The sequence below is a fragment of the Scophthalmus maximus genome, chromosome 12 (assembly GCF_022379125.1).
Source record: "Scophthalmus maximus strain ysfricsl-2021 chromosome 12, ASM2237912v1, whole genome shotgun sequence".
In the NCBI taxonomy this organism is placed as follows: Eukaryota; Metazoa; Chordata; class Actinopteri; order Pleuronectiformes; family Scophthalmidae; genus Scophthalmus; species Scophthalmus maximus.
Window position 1 is genome coordinate 13305527 of NC_061526.1, and position 17367 is coordinate 13322893.

Below are 17367 nucleotides of genomic sequence, written 5' to 3' on the forward strand. Positions count from 1 at the left end.
GAAACACATTAGGGCGGGGGAAACACACAATGGCAGGAAATGGAACTGACAATTTCAAAGTAAAAGGAACAAATAACTTAGTTTGCAGATGGAGACATGAAAGTGGTGTGCAGCTGTGGGACCAGGGGTTTATGGTCCATCAGCAGACCATGCGCTGCTTGCGCTTTCCCTCAGTTTGCTTATAGCTTCTCCGGATCACTGCCATCTGTAAGATTGCTTTAACTTTGTTAGGATCTAGCTCAGTAGAAAACAGACTGATGAAGATTGTATACTACTTACTGTAGCAAATCTGCACTTCTCTTTCACCGAGGTCTCGGATGAACAGATCTTTGATGAAAGATGACTGAACATTTTATCTTTTTTTACAGTCGGGAATAAAAGAATGAACTCAGTGAGCCTCAGTCGTCCTTTAATTGAGTTATTCTTTTTCGTTATTATTATTTTTAATTGAGTTATTCAACACAAATCTGAACAGAGAAGATTCTTGGTCCAGCTCACATGCTGACAGCCAAACCAAAAAGGCTTAAAGTCTCATAGGACCATTCCAGTATTATAGCAATAATAAGTCTAGGTCACTAGAAGTCATGTCAGGATTGTTATTATCTTCTTGAAAATTGAAACCGTCTCGAGGCACATCTTACACAAATCTGAGGGACATGACAGCAAATCCGAACATAGACATAGAACATCTTAATCTAAGGCATTCCTGGAGAGGCCTTCAACACTCTGGGTGGGTGTGTCTACCTTGTTTCTAAAATGGGCATACTGTAGCATCTCAAGACCATCTTCAGATCTTCCTGTGAAATGTATCCCGTGTGCTCTATGTCAAGCACTGAACTGACCTGCTTGCACAGCAGCAAAGTTTCATCTTTTTATATACACACACAGCAACACACAACATACACAAACAGTGCATTAATTATTTACCCTTCTTCTCTCTTTTGATCTCCTTCTCTTCATTTTCTTTCTGTTTGATCTCATGTTTTATGCTATGTGTGATATTTGATTATGTTGTGTTAACACACTCAGACGCTTCTCTCATCTGGGGTCTCATTTATAAAACTGTGCGTAGGATCCTTCCTAAAACTGTACGTGCGCCCAAAAGCCAAAAATGGATTACGCCAAAAAAATTCACTTATAAAACCGTGCGTAGGCACACCTGTAAGATCGCAGTGTGCGTATGTGAATCAGCCTCATATCTCACCCTGTACAAGCCTATTTTTAACCATAAATAGTCAATGCAAATCACCTCATGTATGCTGATCTATATATTAATGAGCCTGGCATACACTGTTCTTTCGTCATGGTGAATAATGGCGACAGGTGAGAAAAGAACAAAAAAAAACTAACTTCTTACTGGGAAAGACACGACTGTAGGGGAGGTGGATGCCGGGAAAGCAACGTTATTTGTTGGCCACAGCAGCGGGATCACAAATAAAAAGACGCAGTGCGAGCGGCAAAATGTTGCTGCTGTTGCTGCTGTCGACTGTCAGTTGGGACAAAGCGGATACATCTTTCTTCTCCTTTGCCAACATGTATTTAATCTGTGATTCATGAGTATTTGAGGAACTTTGACTATGATTGGCGAAATAAAATAAAAATCTCATTCAGGCAAAGGGTGTGCTATTTGATAGATCTCTACACAGACACGCACACTCTCAGACCTGTATATATTCACATTTGTTAAATCAGATATTGTTGTTTTCAACTTGTTATCTTTTGAATATCATTCATTCATTCATCGTCTACCGCTTTATCCATTTAAGAGTCGCGAGGCGAGAGGCGGGGTTCACCAGCCTATCGCAGGGCCATATACAGAGACAAACAACGATTCACTCTCACATTCACACCTACGGTTAATTTAGAGTCTCCAATGAACCTAATCCCATTCTGCATGTCTTTGGATTGTGGGAGGAAGCCGGAGAACCTGGAGAGAACCCACGCATACACGGGGAGAACATGCAAACTCCACACAGAAAGGCCCTGGTTGAACCGGGATTCGAACCCAGAACCTTCTTGCTGTGAGGCGAAGGTGCTAACCACTACACCACCGTGCAGCCCATCTTTTGAATAAATGTTTCTAAATGTAAAGTCAGTGACATGTGTTGACGGGACATTAATGTGAGGGAGAGGGGAAAAGCGAAGCTCCATGAGTGATGAGGTTTCAAGCCTAGTCTTGAATCTAGAGAGGGTGTCTGCCTCCCGGACTGAAACCAGGAGATGATTCCACAGGTGAGCAGCTTGATGGCTGTGGGCTGTGGCTCTCACTGTACTTTTGGAAACTTTAGGGACAGTAAGTCCCTGCATTCTGGGAGCGCAGCCCTCTAGTTGAGTAATATACTACTGTGAGTTCTTTAAGGTAGGATGGTGCCCTACCATTAGGGCTTTGTAGTAGAGGAGGAGAATTTTTAAATTCTATTCTAAATTTAACAGGAGGCCAGTCTAATAAAGACTTAATTTCTCTTCCTGGTTCTTGTCAGTACATGTGCTGCAGCATTTTGGATGAGATGCATTGTCTCTAAAGTACGGTGCCCCTGATGTGCAAATCACAACAACAAATCAAAAAACACAAAGGCAATCACAAAAACAACAGCGTTAACGTCAACTGGAAAAGGTGTGGGTCTCTACCGCAAAGTTCCTCGCTAATTGGCTTGGCGCACTGACTGACTTTTAAAAGGAAATCCTTCGTAATAGTCTAGTAGTAGTCTAGTCTAGTACTTGCAATCCCAAATAGGTTGTATAAATGTTTCTGTGTCTGTCAAACAATACCAGCATAAATTGTTGTTCATTGAGCCATTCTGTGGAGCGTGGAAATTGTAAAATAAAACCTATGGAATCATGTATGAGTGAATTTTCCTCTAGCCTCTTTTACATAATTATCAGTATTCGAAAGTATTGTGTACCATTCCTCATCGCTCCCATCACACCCAAAGTCCTTCTGCCATTTGCTCCTCAGATAATTAAGTTTAATATTTTGTAAAACACAGCTGCCCTATGTGCTACACCAGGTAATTCTAAAGTCCACTTCTGGATTCTTATCATCTCTAATTTGTAAGTATAAGATTACTCCTTTCTAATCATATTTCCAGTGAATTTCAAAAAAAGACAAACACTCCATCCAAGTAAAGGTCACTTATTTTGCATATCCCTTTTACAAGACACTGGTTCCAACACAGATATTTTTTCTGTTTGACAGGCTTATTTTCATGGTCCGCTAGGACACAGACATTTGTTTCACGTGGACCTTCTTTGAGACTAATGAACGTTGAGAACTCGTTATAGACCTTTGTTTCTCTGTGCGAATTTATTGTGTATGATTTATGTGAATGTCTTTCCTTGTGTGTCTCAGTTTATGTTAAGTTACTTTTTTGTGATCCCTTGTTTTGTTCATCCTGAGTTTTGCATTTCCTGTTTTATTTTGTAATCCATTACCTGTGCTCCCGTCTGGTTTTCTGTTACTTCACATTTCTTTTGTTTCCTTGTGATCATCAACACTTTTGTCCCCAATGTATCATTACCTGTGCCCTCTTGTGTGTATATTGTCAGGGGAATGCAGGAAACAGGACCCAAATGCAGAGTGCAAAGTATTTTAATAAAGGAAAACAAACTTACAGTCTTTCAGGTAATGAAAAGGAAAAAGTAAAAAAAAAATACATCTATGATGAAAAAAAACCCCAAATACACTGGGAACAAGCAGGACCAGGAGACAAAGGTTACTAACCAGTAAACCGGAGAATGGAAACCGACTGCAACAAACACCACCGACAAGGAACAGGGCAAGAATCCCACGTGTCCAACAGGACGAACTGACAGAGGACTGGGAGCACAGAGGCTAGATACACCCAAGGTGGGCGGGGCAAATTGAACACCGGTGGAACAAATTTGAAGCAGGAGCAGACAATCACAGGGCAGGAGACGCAGGAAAAAGTCAAGTGAACAGAAACAAGACACGGTAAAAGGAAGTGAAGGAGAGACGATTAAATAAGTGAGGAACGTGAGGAAAGGGGGCTGCACGTGGTGTAGTGGTTAGCACCTTCACCTCACAGCAAGAAGGTTCTGGGTTTGAATCCCGGTTCAACCAGGGCCTATCTGTGTGGAGTTTGCATGTTCTCCCCGTGTATGCGTGGGTTCTCTCCGGGTTCTCCGGCTTCCTCCCACAGTCCAAAGACATGCAGAATGGGGTTAGGTTCATTGGAGACTCTAAATTAACCGTAGGTGTGAATGTGGCACTGTGATAGGCTGGCGTCCTGTCCAGGGTGTACCCCGCCTCTCAACCAATGTCTGCTGGGATTGGCTCCAGCGACCCCCCGCGACCCTTAAATGGATAAAGCGGTAGACGATGGATGGATGGAACGTGAGGAAAGGGTCTACAAAGTAAAACAGTTAATGGAAAACTAAATACAAGAAACACAAGGGATGAAAAAAAAGTAACTTAACAGAGTTAACAGAATCATGACATATATAGTCTTTGTTCTTGTTGGTTCGTCTGTTTATCTCCGTTTAGCTCTGTGTATCCCAGCGCAGGGCCGGCTGTCGCCATTTTGGTGCCCTAGGCAAGATAATTACTGGGTAGTTCCTGGAAGAGAATATTTCCTCAAGATATTGCAGTGTATCAGATTATTTTTCCTCACTTCTAAAACCATAACTCTGTTTGTATTACGATTTTCATTTAATTACCCCATATATGTTTTGTGATCCTCAAAGAAATGAAGATCATTTTATATATAAGGGCAGCAGAGAGCCTACTCTTAATGTACTAAATGTAATGTAGTGTAAATGTTCACACACTTGTTTGTCCATGGGCCAAGAAAGTGCAGTGTTGAATTTAGTATAAAGGATACATATGGTGTATCCTTTATACTAAAAGTAGATTTTTAAAATAGCCTTATATTGCCTTGCTTACAGTATCGCAACAGATTGAATCAAAACCCCTTTGTCTAATACGTATCGTGTCGCCTGATTTTTACCAATACACAGCCCTTGTCCTTAGCTGCTGTTCTCCCTGCTTCACATTCCATGGAGGATCATGCAGGGGTAGGTAGGTTTGCTCTCCCTGCTCCAAGTAAGCACGTGGAAGGGCAGGGAGGTTAGGTTCTCCTGGTGTGATTGTTTAGGGGTCACAATAATTATGAGGATCTGGAGATATAATTAGACTTATAAAATGCCTGTCCGTTATTGTCAAAAAAAAAGAAGATACAAAATAAACAAGTGTCAGGTGCCTCATTAAACCTCTCTGAACAGGCATGTCATGTAAATGCTAAACTTGTCAAAGACTTGACAGTAACGCCAAATAGATAAAATAATCCCTATCCTTCTATTAAGTGGGCATACATGCAAATCTTGCAGTACCATCCCTTATAGAAAATTATATATGCTGCAAATGTATCATTCCCACTGCACAATTTTCTGAATGATGACATTAAATTGTGAACATAAATATATACATTCACATGGTGCATCAAATTAAAGCCAGACTACTTAAATTACATATTTTACAAGCCTTGATTCCCTAAACATAAACATCAAAAATCACATGTAGCCCACATAGACATAATAGCATGTGTAATCTTATGCAATCCAGCCCAATATCCAAGCATTCTCTACTCATTTTCAGCTGACAACAGAGAGCTGTTGGTGAAGATTTAATTGCTTTATTCCATGCTATTTTGTCTAATTGGATTTTCTTATGTAGCTAAATTTCAATGTGCTTGCTTGAGTAGATTAAATAAGGGGTGTAGTTTGATGTGTAACTTTAGTCAAAAGTCTGCCATGTAGGGAATTTACCCCTTTTGGTTAAAGTTGAAGATGGCACTGAAGTTGCCATCAGCTGCTGAATCCACCAGAGCACTTAGGGGTATGGATTCTCTGTTTAAACTGATCATAGCCTGGAAACAGATTGGGAGGTAGTGGTATGGTGCCTCCTCAGAAATTTGAGGAGGAAAAACACCCAAACTGTGTTAAGGTCACAGTTTGGGTGGCTGTGGTTCATTAGTTAGAACCTGGAAAGATTGGTTATTCTCCTGGACCTTGGCTCAGCTCAGCCTCGTCAACCTGCCCCGCCCCTGCTTACCTGCCAGCCTGCCGTCCACCTCTGCTGCATTTTGTGAACGTCTAATTAAACACCCTTTAAACTGCTTTCCCGGATTCGTGGTCTGCTTTTGAGACCAAACTAGTTCAAACCATCACAAGTCGTCCACTAACGAGATTGTTGATGGTTCGATCCCCGTGTCCTCCAGTCTGCATGTCGTAGTGTCCTGCCGGCGCTGTATGAATGACGTATGATAGAAAATGTGCTCAATGAATGTGTGAAGGGGTGAATGTAACTTGTACTGCAAAGCACTCTGGGTGGTCTATACATCTCAAAAAGCGCTATTTAAATATTTGATTTACAGTATGTGCTTCATATGATTATTCTCTGATCTTTTATAGTATTACAAACTATGGATTTGCACAATAGCACATCCATCTGATGTGTACGTTAGGACTGTGAATTACACATAGACAAGTCGTTCAAGATCTAGAATGTCTCCCCAGAGAAACTCTAAAAACCATCGTTGGCTTCGACAGTGCCTGAGTGAAAAATCTCATTATTGGCTGGCGGTGTGAGGACACTCTTGTTTGATCTCCCACTCACTGAATAGATTATTAAAACAGTTGATGGATGGAGTTTTTTTTCCCTCCCATGCCATTAAAAGGAGGATATTCTGGCAGACAGATATGTGTGAGTCATATCTGGGAGAGGCTTCACACATGAACACATACATACTGTATACACACACTTGGAAGCTGAATGTTGTTTTGTGGCTGGCTGCAGCGACATCAAACATAACTACGACTTAATGGAAAAATACCCCACTCTCCCAAAGTTTAGTCAAACTCCAAAGTTTCATGTCATTGAAGTAGAATGATTTGAAATTAAAGAGGCAGAACTGGAATGCGGAGGCGTGTTGAAGGGGATGGCTGTCAGACGAACATATGGCTAGTGACTGAGTGGCTAACCAATGGCCATATGCAATCATCTAATAATGTTTATGGGCATCAGAAAAGCCGCAGATGATGATTAGCTCATCTTTAAAGCTGTCTGGCATTTATATTTAAAGCATACACCTGAACATGTGTCTCTAACGTGTGTCTCTAAGAAATCTGCTGCAATGACTCCCATGAGTCCTGTCTGATCACCTTCAAATCAGTTGAACATAACTGATGTTCAGTTGAACATCAGTTATGTTGGGACTTTTACTGCAGTTCTTGCAAGGCTGCACAAATAAGGGAAAGGTCTGAAAGCCCTTCAGTATGTCTTTTGTAGAAGTAGCAGCTTCATCACTCCATGTTTGTCTGTTACTTTTTTCCTTGTCCTGACTTCTAAGATGTCAGGTAGATGGAAGAGTCAGTCTCTTTAAATCAAGGGTGGAACAAAGGAAGCCAGATTATTGAGCAGTGAGAAAGGTCATCAGGTCTTATGATCCTATCAAAATACCTATACCATTCCACTGATTTACAGTTAAAAGTAGCTATGCATCAAATAAGACAGTTAGTTACAGTAATATGGATGAAAACACAGGAAAAAACAGGATTTTAATAATTTTTTTTAATGACAAGACAGCAATACCCCACACCTTATTTTAACAACACACCCCTGGACGCTCAGATAGGCGCAAGTGCATTTGCCATTGAAACAATATGGAGGCTGGACACTGCATCAGTCTGAAATCAGCAGAGACACTTTTTCTTATGTGTTTCAGTTGAGTGCTTTTGACGGAAACCAGATTGGAAATGGTCCAAGATGTTGTGTGAGGTCAAAACCGTAGAAAGCTGTTTGGCGGAGGCTTTTTCTAAAATTATGAAATGAACGGCAGCTTTGATATAGGTCTATAGTTTATGGGAAGGGATGGGTTGAGGTTGTTTTGTTGTCCAGACCTCATGGGGTCAAACTCACTGGAGCCTTAGCTCTGCCATGTTTGTCAAAGAATTGACTTCAAAATACTGTTGTTGGTTTACAAAGCACTGAATTGTTAAGGGCCAAAATACATTTCATATCTTTTGCTTTGCTGTGGACCATCCATAGCAAGACGCCTGGAACAGGTCGGCTTTCTGTCCCCAGTCAGAACTGAAATGGAATAATTGATGGAATGGATGCTGACTCAGAAAGGCGGCCACCGTGGATGTCTTAAGAAGAAGAATTTATTATAAGAGCTCAATATTGAGGAGACTTCCAGTTCGCTACACAGATCAACAGGTTCACAGTATGGCATCCCAAGATAGTCTGCCTATCTCTGGTCTCTGTAATGTATTTGTGTAAGTGTATTTAGCTTTGTAAGAGTAATGTCATAATCTCACAAAAAGAATAGCTATCTCCATAGTAAAATTCTGTATCCAGCACTGTGTGTCTTGCACAAATTCCGTGATTATGCCACGCCGAGACAGCCTTCAGTTACTCACCACCTGCCTTGGCTTGCCATACATTAGATGACCTTGCATAGTGCGTGAGAATGCTCATCTTAAAGTTCCTCAAGAGAGAACAGAAATTCTTCAACAAGAACTAAACATGTAGATGCAGCGTTCAGTTTCTATGCTCCACATATCTGGAACAAACACTCAGAAAACTGGAGGACAGCTGCAACTCTGTTCTTTTAAATCAAGAACAACTTGCCTTTCAGTAAAAAAAAAACTATCTATATTTCCTGCACTTTTATCACCTGTCTTATTCTACTTGAACATTTTTTTCTTTTTTTCTTTTCAATTATTGTATTTTAATGTCACTGTTTCATCCCAATGCTTTTAATGTTTTATGCAAAGCACTTTGAATTGCCTTGTTGTTGAAATGTGCTATACAAATAAACTTGCCTTGCCTTGCTGATGGGAGGACATCGAGCCTCCGCTGGGATGTACAGGTAGAAGAACACACTGTTGTACATACATAAATTCATATTTAAGAGACAACCCTCCTTTTGTTGTGAGAGTCATCTCTGGTTCTGGTTGCCATGGAGAACATCCCAATGTGGCTCTCGGATGTGAGACATTAACCAGCCGCAACACTGCCGCCTTTAACACAAATTAGCTGTGATTAACACACTAACTCAGAGGCTGATTTTTCTGGGCAAACATTTTAATTAGAAGTGTTCCCTCTGCCGTTTGCATCCTGACATGCTACTTAGAGCCAATTTTACCCATCCGTCTTTAAAGAGGATAATGCAGGGGAGAGGGCCAGATGGTGACATGCAAACAGAAGGAATAAAACACACAAAAGACATTCAGAAGTGTCTGTACCTTGTCATGAAGGAGTGTGCAGCTTCCTGTGTGGCAGGACTGAGATCCTGCTGTCTGCTTCCTCTTGTTTGACTAGAGTTGTCCCTCTGGTGGACACCTCTCTAAGTCAGTCTGTACAATAGATTTCATGAGCTCATTTGTGGAGCTGACTTTGCTGTTGATTGTAACCATGTGAGTTTTTAGCCTTGCTTAATTATGGTCTGTTATTCCATGGTCCCCTGAGGATGAAGCCTCCTGACTTCGATGATCATGAGGCTGACATATTAGATGAGCTGCCACAGATGTACAACAACACCACACGATCAGTCTCGGTCACTTCGCTGTTGTGGTTTTTGTTAAGGTTGTGGCAAAGGAGCAGGACCCAAATGCAGAGTGCAAATAAAAAAATATTTTAATTCAGGAAAACAAAAAGAGACTTACAGTCGTTCGGTGACAAAAAGGAAACTTCAAACAAAAGAAATCCACAAAGACCAAAAACACTCTATGGCATGGGTCTAATAAACAGGAGACAGGGGTCATCATAGATGGACTAGGCAGCTAGCTGGAGTTTCATAGACTGCTTAGTCAGACAATGTAAGCTAATTTTTATGTCTAAGTTACCTTGTGAACACATATTTTGCCATTGAATAAAGTATTACAGTCTTGACAGTGTAAACCAATGAAAATCACTACATCAGTTGAAGTTACTTGAAGCCTTTCATTCATGGTTATTCAGTGGAAGAAGGTTCGCACAACTTCCCTTTTTGAGTCTTAAGAAACACTATAATTCTTCTGGCACTTCATTGGAATAAATCCTGAGATAGGAACCAAGGCTGGACGCGGCAAAGTCACCAACAAGAAGACAACAAGAGTCAATCCACGTGCCCACTCTGCTGAGGAGACTGGATTTTGATTGGGACTTAATCTGAGATGGTGAGCTAATTCAGTACTTTGGTAGAGCCAGAATGTATAGTTCATATTTGGAAATTACGTAATGGTGGTTTGTTAAATTCTTATTTTAATTTTAATTGTTTTGACATTATAATGACCAATATTTTTTCCCAGATTTTTGTTAGTACTAGTTTAATATGCAATTGTTCTGCATGTGCTGTTTCCAGCTTTTTAAAATAAATAAGTTTAATTTTCCTTTTTATTAAAATAAAAAGGAAAATGCAATAAGAGGTTGTGATTTTTTCTCTTTTACATTGTAATTATATGATTGAAAAATCAATGATTTAGCTTTTGACTTTCAAAGAATATTTTGTTGTGGTTTGTCTATTTTAGTCTTCTTTAGTAAAGTTGCGTTACTCATATTTAGTGTTACTATTCATTTGTATTTAACCTACCTCTGGATTAATTCAGGTAAAAAAAAGAATTGTATTTTTAAAAAAAAAAGGAAACGGTCAGTCAGTCAACTGTGAGGTACTGTAAAATTTGAAAAAACAGTTAGCCAGTCAGTTGACTGGAAAATACTGTGAAAATAATGAAAAACAAGTTCATACTGTATTTTTGAATTACAGTACAAAACTGTAAATTTTAGTTACGGTAGATAAATGTTAATTTTACAGTAACATAATGGCAAACCTCCTGCCAGCTGATAACTGTTTTTTTAGAGGGAAAAAAGCAATTATATTCCATTACTTTTCCTCAACAGTAGTCATTGAATCCATAATCTCCTCCACAGTATCTATACCTAGTTTAGCAGACTACAATGATCTTAATGTTACAGTATGGCTGTCACCAGAGCCAAGCCTGCCCAATAACCTTTTGTCGGAGACAGTGGCCGTGTTTTGGAGCTGTAGTAATTCCACAACCTAGAAAAAGCTAACAGATGATTAAATAAATGATACACAAGTGGTTTCACATTTAACCATTCTGTCAAGAAATCCATGTCAATGATGAGATGAGAAAAGAGGTCATTCTTTATCTGTTCCAACACACAGACAAAGAGTGTGTGTCAGAGAGAATGCTGAGAACTAAAAACCAATTAAAGCCGTTGAAAATGAACCTGTCACAAACAATCCTCTAGAGCCATGTCAGAAAAGTTGAGCTGCGCTCCTGGAGTGGATTTGACTGCAGGGCCCAAAGTTTTTTAAAAGTCAATTAGCTCCCTCTCATCCGGAGACAAAGTCTGACCACAAAGTTAACACCATTGATCTCATTCTAGCTGACAGATGACTTCCACCGTAGGGAATAGTCGAGCCTGTGTTGACAGTGCGCAGTTGGTGTTCAGAATTTTAAAATTAGATTGTAGAGCAAAACAAACCTTACGCTTACATTACGCTTTCTTTTTTTGGAAATATTGTAAAGGAACATGTAGCTGCCTTTGGGGGGGGGAAGGAGGTGGCTGTGTCTACCAAAGAGCCTAGGCAGCATTTCCCTTCACGGGCACAGCAATAAGCTGTCACCAGAGTCACCAGAGTCAGAGAGCTGTTACTTTATAGACACTCAGCAGACACCAGCAGGAATCACAGTTCGACCTGGGAGAAAGTGGCAGGCACATGGGAGGCAGTGGAACAGGCGGAAGTAATGCTGAGACACAACTTCCCTGTCGGCTCTGTGGCAGTCGGACCATTCGGGCCTGATAGCTACACAAGACCTCACTATGAGAAAACCCGGGGGGCTTTAACCAGAGTGTGCGTGACGAAGAACCACCCACTATAAACACGGCTGAACAACTCAGAAAATAAAATGTATATGAAGTGTTTTTGGGAACTGAAAGTAAATGAAAATAGGCCTACCACTGTCTGTCATGTCACAGTCCCATTCTGTCTCGTCACCTATATAGGCACTTGGCACGTCGATCTATTGCAGCACCACATCCTGAGGTGCTGTCCAAAAGCCTTGGGAGATGGCAGGTTCGGGTGGCACAATGACCAGGTGCTGAAGGAAGTGGCTGACACCATCTGCACTGGGATCCTACAGAGCAAACACCAGCTCTCAACAGAGCATAACATTGCCTTTGTCCAGGGGGGAGAAAAACCAAAGGTTGAGCGCAGGATCCCAACTGGACTGCTAATTTCAGCTCATGATTGGCAACTGAAGGTTGACCTATAGGGAAGCAGCTGCAGTCTCCAGAATACTGCAGCTGAATTAACCTGATCTGCTTCTTTCACATGAGAACATATATAATAGGATAAGTCATGCAGTGCGTCTCCAGCTACACAGTTTATATAATTTCAAAAAGTGCAGGTTCTCAGCTCCAAACAACCGTTTGGAGCTGAGAACCTGCTCCAAACGGTTGTTTGGAGCTCCGCAAGGACAACATCCAGGCCCAATCTGTTCTTAACATCTGACAATTTGAGGCAAGTTGTTATGCTTGATCTTACTGTTCCCTGGGAAGATTGTATAGAGGAGGCCCAAGAGCACAAGAAGGCGAAAATATTTAGAGCTGGTCAAGGAATGTAGATGGCATTGCTCTAAGTCCATTGAGGTGGACTGCAGTGGCTCTGAAGGACAGTCTGTACATGGAACTCTCAGCCAATGAGTCACATGGTAGGAGTTCCGGCATAAGGGCTTCATAACAGGGACAACCAAGTAATCTTTTACTAAACCTAACCAACTTGTTTTGCTACGTAACCCTAATGACAGTAGAACTAAAACGTGATATAATTTTAAGAACACTTAAGAGAATGATTTACTAGGTCAACATAGATTTTACAAACAAACATGAAGCAATTGTGAGTCTCTGAATACTTTAGAGACTATGAGATTTCAGTTTTTGATTTTTAACAAATTTGCTCAAGTACATGTTTTATCGATTTTATGGAATATTGAGTGTAAATAACAATTTTATCAATGTAAAACCAAATCTACAACACAATAAAGTGATTAATGCTTTCTGAAGTCATAATATCAGTAAAAGCTTTGGTAAGACAACACAAATCAATTCCCTGAATGTCGATGTCTAGGATCACCCAGACCACATCATTTCACACATTCACACTTGGTAGCTGATGAGAACAACCAAAGTCCAGTCTGCTGCTTCACACCCACATTTGTCCTCCAGGGATCGAACCAGCATGTTTCTCTGTCAGGCCACCATTTCCAAGCTGATGTCTTTTCAGTGACCACCTTCACAGACCTCACCAAGGAACTTGATGGAGCCTCTCTGATGTTGAAGGCACCCCACACTTTCTGGTTGCCTCACTTCCCTCCACCTGACTCCTGCATATCTGCAGGAAAGTTAGCAGTGGCTGCATCGGTCTTGCTAGATTTAGCCATCGTATTTGCTGTTGTTACACTGGTTTCCTGGTTCTTAGATTTCCCTGTGGGTGATTTCCCCTCGTCCGGGAAAAGGGAACTGAGCGCTGTCTCAGTGCAAGGGTTTCCTTCCCCGCTTGAGATAACTGCTACTGCCTCATCGGTATGTAGGCTACATACTACCAGCGGTAATATATGCAGCTATTGTTCTGTTTGTCTGTCTGTTGATATAAGTTTCCTTTTATTATGCATGACAGGGTCTGTGAGCAACGGTTTTGCTGCAGTTGCCAGGTGAGCAACTGTTCTACAACTGTTCTCTCCCTCCTCTCACCAACCGGTCACAGCAGATGTTCTGGTTCTGTTAGAGATTTCTTCCTGTTAAAGAGTTTTTTCTCTCTCCACAGTCTCAGAGCTGCTCATTGGGACCCTTTGGGGTTTCTTTGTAATATTGTGAAGTCTTGAGCTTACAAGTCCCTTGAGACAATGTATGCTGTGATTTGGGTGACTTGAAAATTGATTTGGGCTTTTACTGCATGTGTAGTGGGGTTCCTCCCTAGCCGTTATTGTAATTTATTTATAGTTTTGTGTCAGATCCTCTCACAGGAGTGGTCTGTCTTATTTCATTTTCTTGCTCCTGATTTGCTCTGGTTATATGAAGTTTTTGTTTATGTTCTACAATTAGTATCAGTTTCATTTTGTATGGTTTATTTTAATTGAGTGGAAAGTAACCTTATAATTAGCTGAATTAGAATCTTCATTTTGGTTTTGTTTATTTTGTTACAACTATTGGTTGAATATTCTTTTTGGCTTTGTGTTAAATTGTTTTGTTAACTTTGCAAATGTTATTCTGTTTTTCATTTGTACAGTATTAGTATTTTTGCAAAGCAATCCTAACTAATTGTCCCCTTTTGCTCCTTTTCAGTAGCTGAGAGTCTTTGGCGGAGGGCCTGGTGACTCCGGGTGGCGGTATCTCCCTCAATGTGTGATGTGTCATGCACCCCTGGTCTTGATTGTGTGTGTGTGTGTGTGTGTGTGCGTGTGTGTGTGTGTTTTGTGTGCGTGCGTGCATGTGCTCTGATCAGGCCTCAACCCCATTTTCTCCATTATTTTGAGGTGTTAGTGGTTTGTTTTTTGTGTTTTAAACAGATTTTGTAATTAAAGAAATGAAACTTTTTACATGGAACCAGAGCAGCAGAGGACCGAGGAGCTACAGGCACAAAGAGATTCAACATATGTATAATGTGAAACACCCTCACACACTGGGAAGCTGAATGATCAGTTTGGTTTGGATCAGGTTAACACTGTTCAAGCTCAGTCTGAGCGGACGCCCCAGCCAAGTCGTGCCGGTCCTGTCTTCCAATGTCTTCACCATGCACCAGTTCATTCCATAGCTCCAGGGCACCACGCAAAACCATGAAGGAAAAGCAGCAGAGAACTAAATATACCCCCAGTGACTCTTGGGTAATCAGAGTCTTCTGTCGCCCAGAGAAGTCTCCATCTAATTGCACTCTGATTAGACGAGTTGCCAAGTCTCTCAGTGAAAGGCGTGGAAGGAGCCTCCCTTATGTGCTGTTACACTGACATTGTCTCTACGCTAAGACACAAAATGGAGCAGATGGAGCAAAGTCAAGCAAAATTATAGATGCTGAAATGTTACACTTCCTGCTTCAAACTGGATTAGGTTGTGTCTTCATAAATACACATCTCTATATATCTTTAGTTCTCTTTTAAATCACAGGGGAGGTGGGGCTTTGTACACCAGTAATACTTTAGAAATTCTCCACTTTTGTAATCTAACAACTTCGGCTTTGGTGCAGCCTTCCTTACAAGCATGACAATTAGCCCTGCGTTCACACCACCTTTAATTCTGCCATGCAGAGTCAGGGGAAAGGGAAGAGGCGCTCCACAGCAGCCCCTGTGTTTAAAAAAAGATCAAATGAAAGTGAATTTATTAAAGACAGATATAAATATGAGACTCCCTCCTCCCTCCCTCCCTCCCTCCCTCCCTCTCCAAAATCGAGGATTTTGTGCTAATTAGAAATGTGTTAAAATCACAAAGGAGGGAGAGAGGAGATCATACGGTATTAATGAACAGAGACAGAGGGATATCATCCAATCTCCATCTCTATCTCCATCTCATCTCTCCCTCTGCACACAACCCCCCCTCCCCTCTCCTTTTATCTGCCTTTGTTTCCTTCTCTTCTCAATTCCCTAGCAAACTTTGTTTCCCTTTCTTTCTTCTTTGTCTTTTTTCACTGTGCCTTTTTTCTCCTACAAATTCATTGATTATTTAGTTTTTATCTCCAATTCCTCCCTCCCATTTTTTCTCTTTCCCCCGTCTCTACACTCCCCTGTCCTTTGGCAGTGCCAGGACTCCATTAAGCAGCTGTGTTCTGGTCGGCGTGGTTGGAGGCCTGGCACTGTGCCTTGCTCGGAGTGTATGAGAAGCCCTCGCCCATCCGCCTGCACACCCAGCCCCATGATCCTTAATTAATGAAAGCTCTGTTGTTTTTGTTTACTGGCCTGTTATATGCTAATTCAGCAGCCCATCCTTTCTCGATGTCTGTTTGTACCCTCTCAGCTGATTAGTATTATCTCAACAGCCTCGGCACAAAGTCATGTCTGAGAGACATTTAACCAGACGTTTTCTTTTTTTGTTATGTAATTATGAATATAAAGGCATGTAGTTTAGTTTAAAACCTTTATGAGGTGTTGTTATAGACAAGGTTAAAAAGGTACCTCATAGATATGGTTAAAAGGTTATTTCATGACCAGAGTGTGATAAAATAAGTTTCAAATGATACAGATGTAAAGTTATAATTCTACAAAATGAAAAGTAATACTGATTATTCATTGGTGGGTAAAATTGGAAAGGCGCAAAGAGTAAAGTTTGTGCACACAAATATGTAGTTGATGTCTTAAGATTATCTACTCAACAGTCATAACCAGGATATTCCCTCTACATATTCCCTGTGTACAACTGGAGGTATTTCTAAGTTTATCATACCATTGTTCAAGTGTCTATTAGCTTCAGGTTTGTGTGGTAGGTCATTTGCCTACGGTGTTTATTTTATTAGCATTCATTAACAAGGTGAATGGACCATAGACTGTATATAAAAATGGACGATCATATATACATGACGGTCGTAGGCAATTAAGTGTAAAAAACACGAACATATTTAAAACGATAAAACACAGGATGCTGAAACCTTTCTGCCCGAGTTTCACTCTCCCGGTTTCTCCCAGTATCGATAAATACCATTCATCCTAAACACTGAACTTTCCAATCCTCATGCCTTACCCTTCGACCTCCTAACCCCTCATCCTTCAACTCCGTACCATTCGACCTCTCATCCCTTCATCCCTTACCCTTCGACCCCTCATCCCTCTACCCTACCATTTTCTTCATCATCGCAATATGCATCATACTCAAAACACTTGCTAACCTTGTTAGTGAAACAGTATTTTGGTTGCATAAAGGATTATAGGGTCCAGAGTGCCAAAAGATTTAAGTAAACATATCCTGACAAGTTCATTAGAGGCGATTAAAGGAATTGGAGGATTGCTTTAGAATCGCTTACTGACCCTTTAAGCATTTAATGTTGTAGATTAAGTAGACTGAATAAACAAATTCAGGGCCTTCCCTGACTAAAATAGGGATAGGTGGGCTCCAGTCCTCTTCATCATTTTTGTACATTTGAAGGATCAGCTCATTCTAATAACAAAGGAACCTCTAGTGATCTACAGTAAATACATGCAGATAGCTTTGGTTTTCAAATATACAATATAGGCCGAATGTAATATGTTGTATTTACAACATATTCACAAAAATTGACTTGAACATGCATGCGTAGGTTGCACCAAACACAGAACAGACTATAAGCTGATCAAAAATGCAGAATTACAAATATAATGATG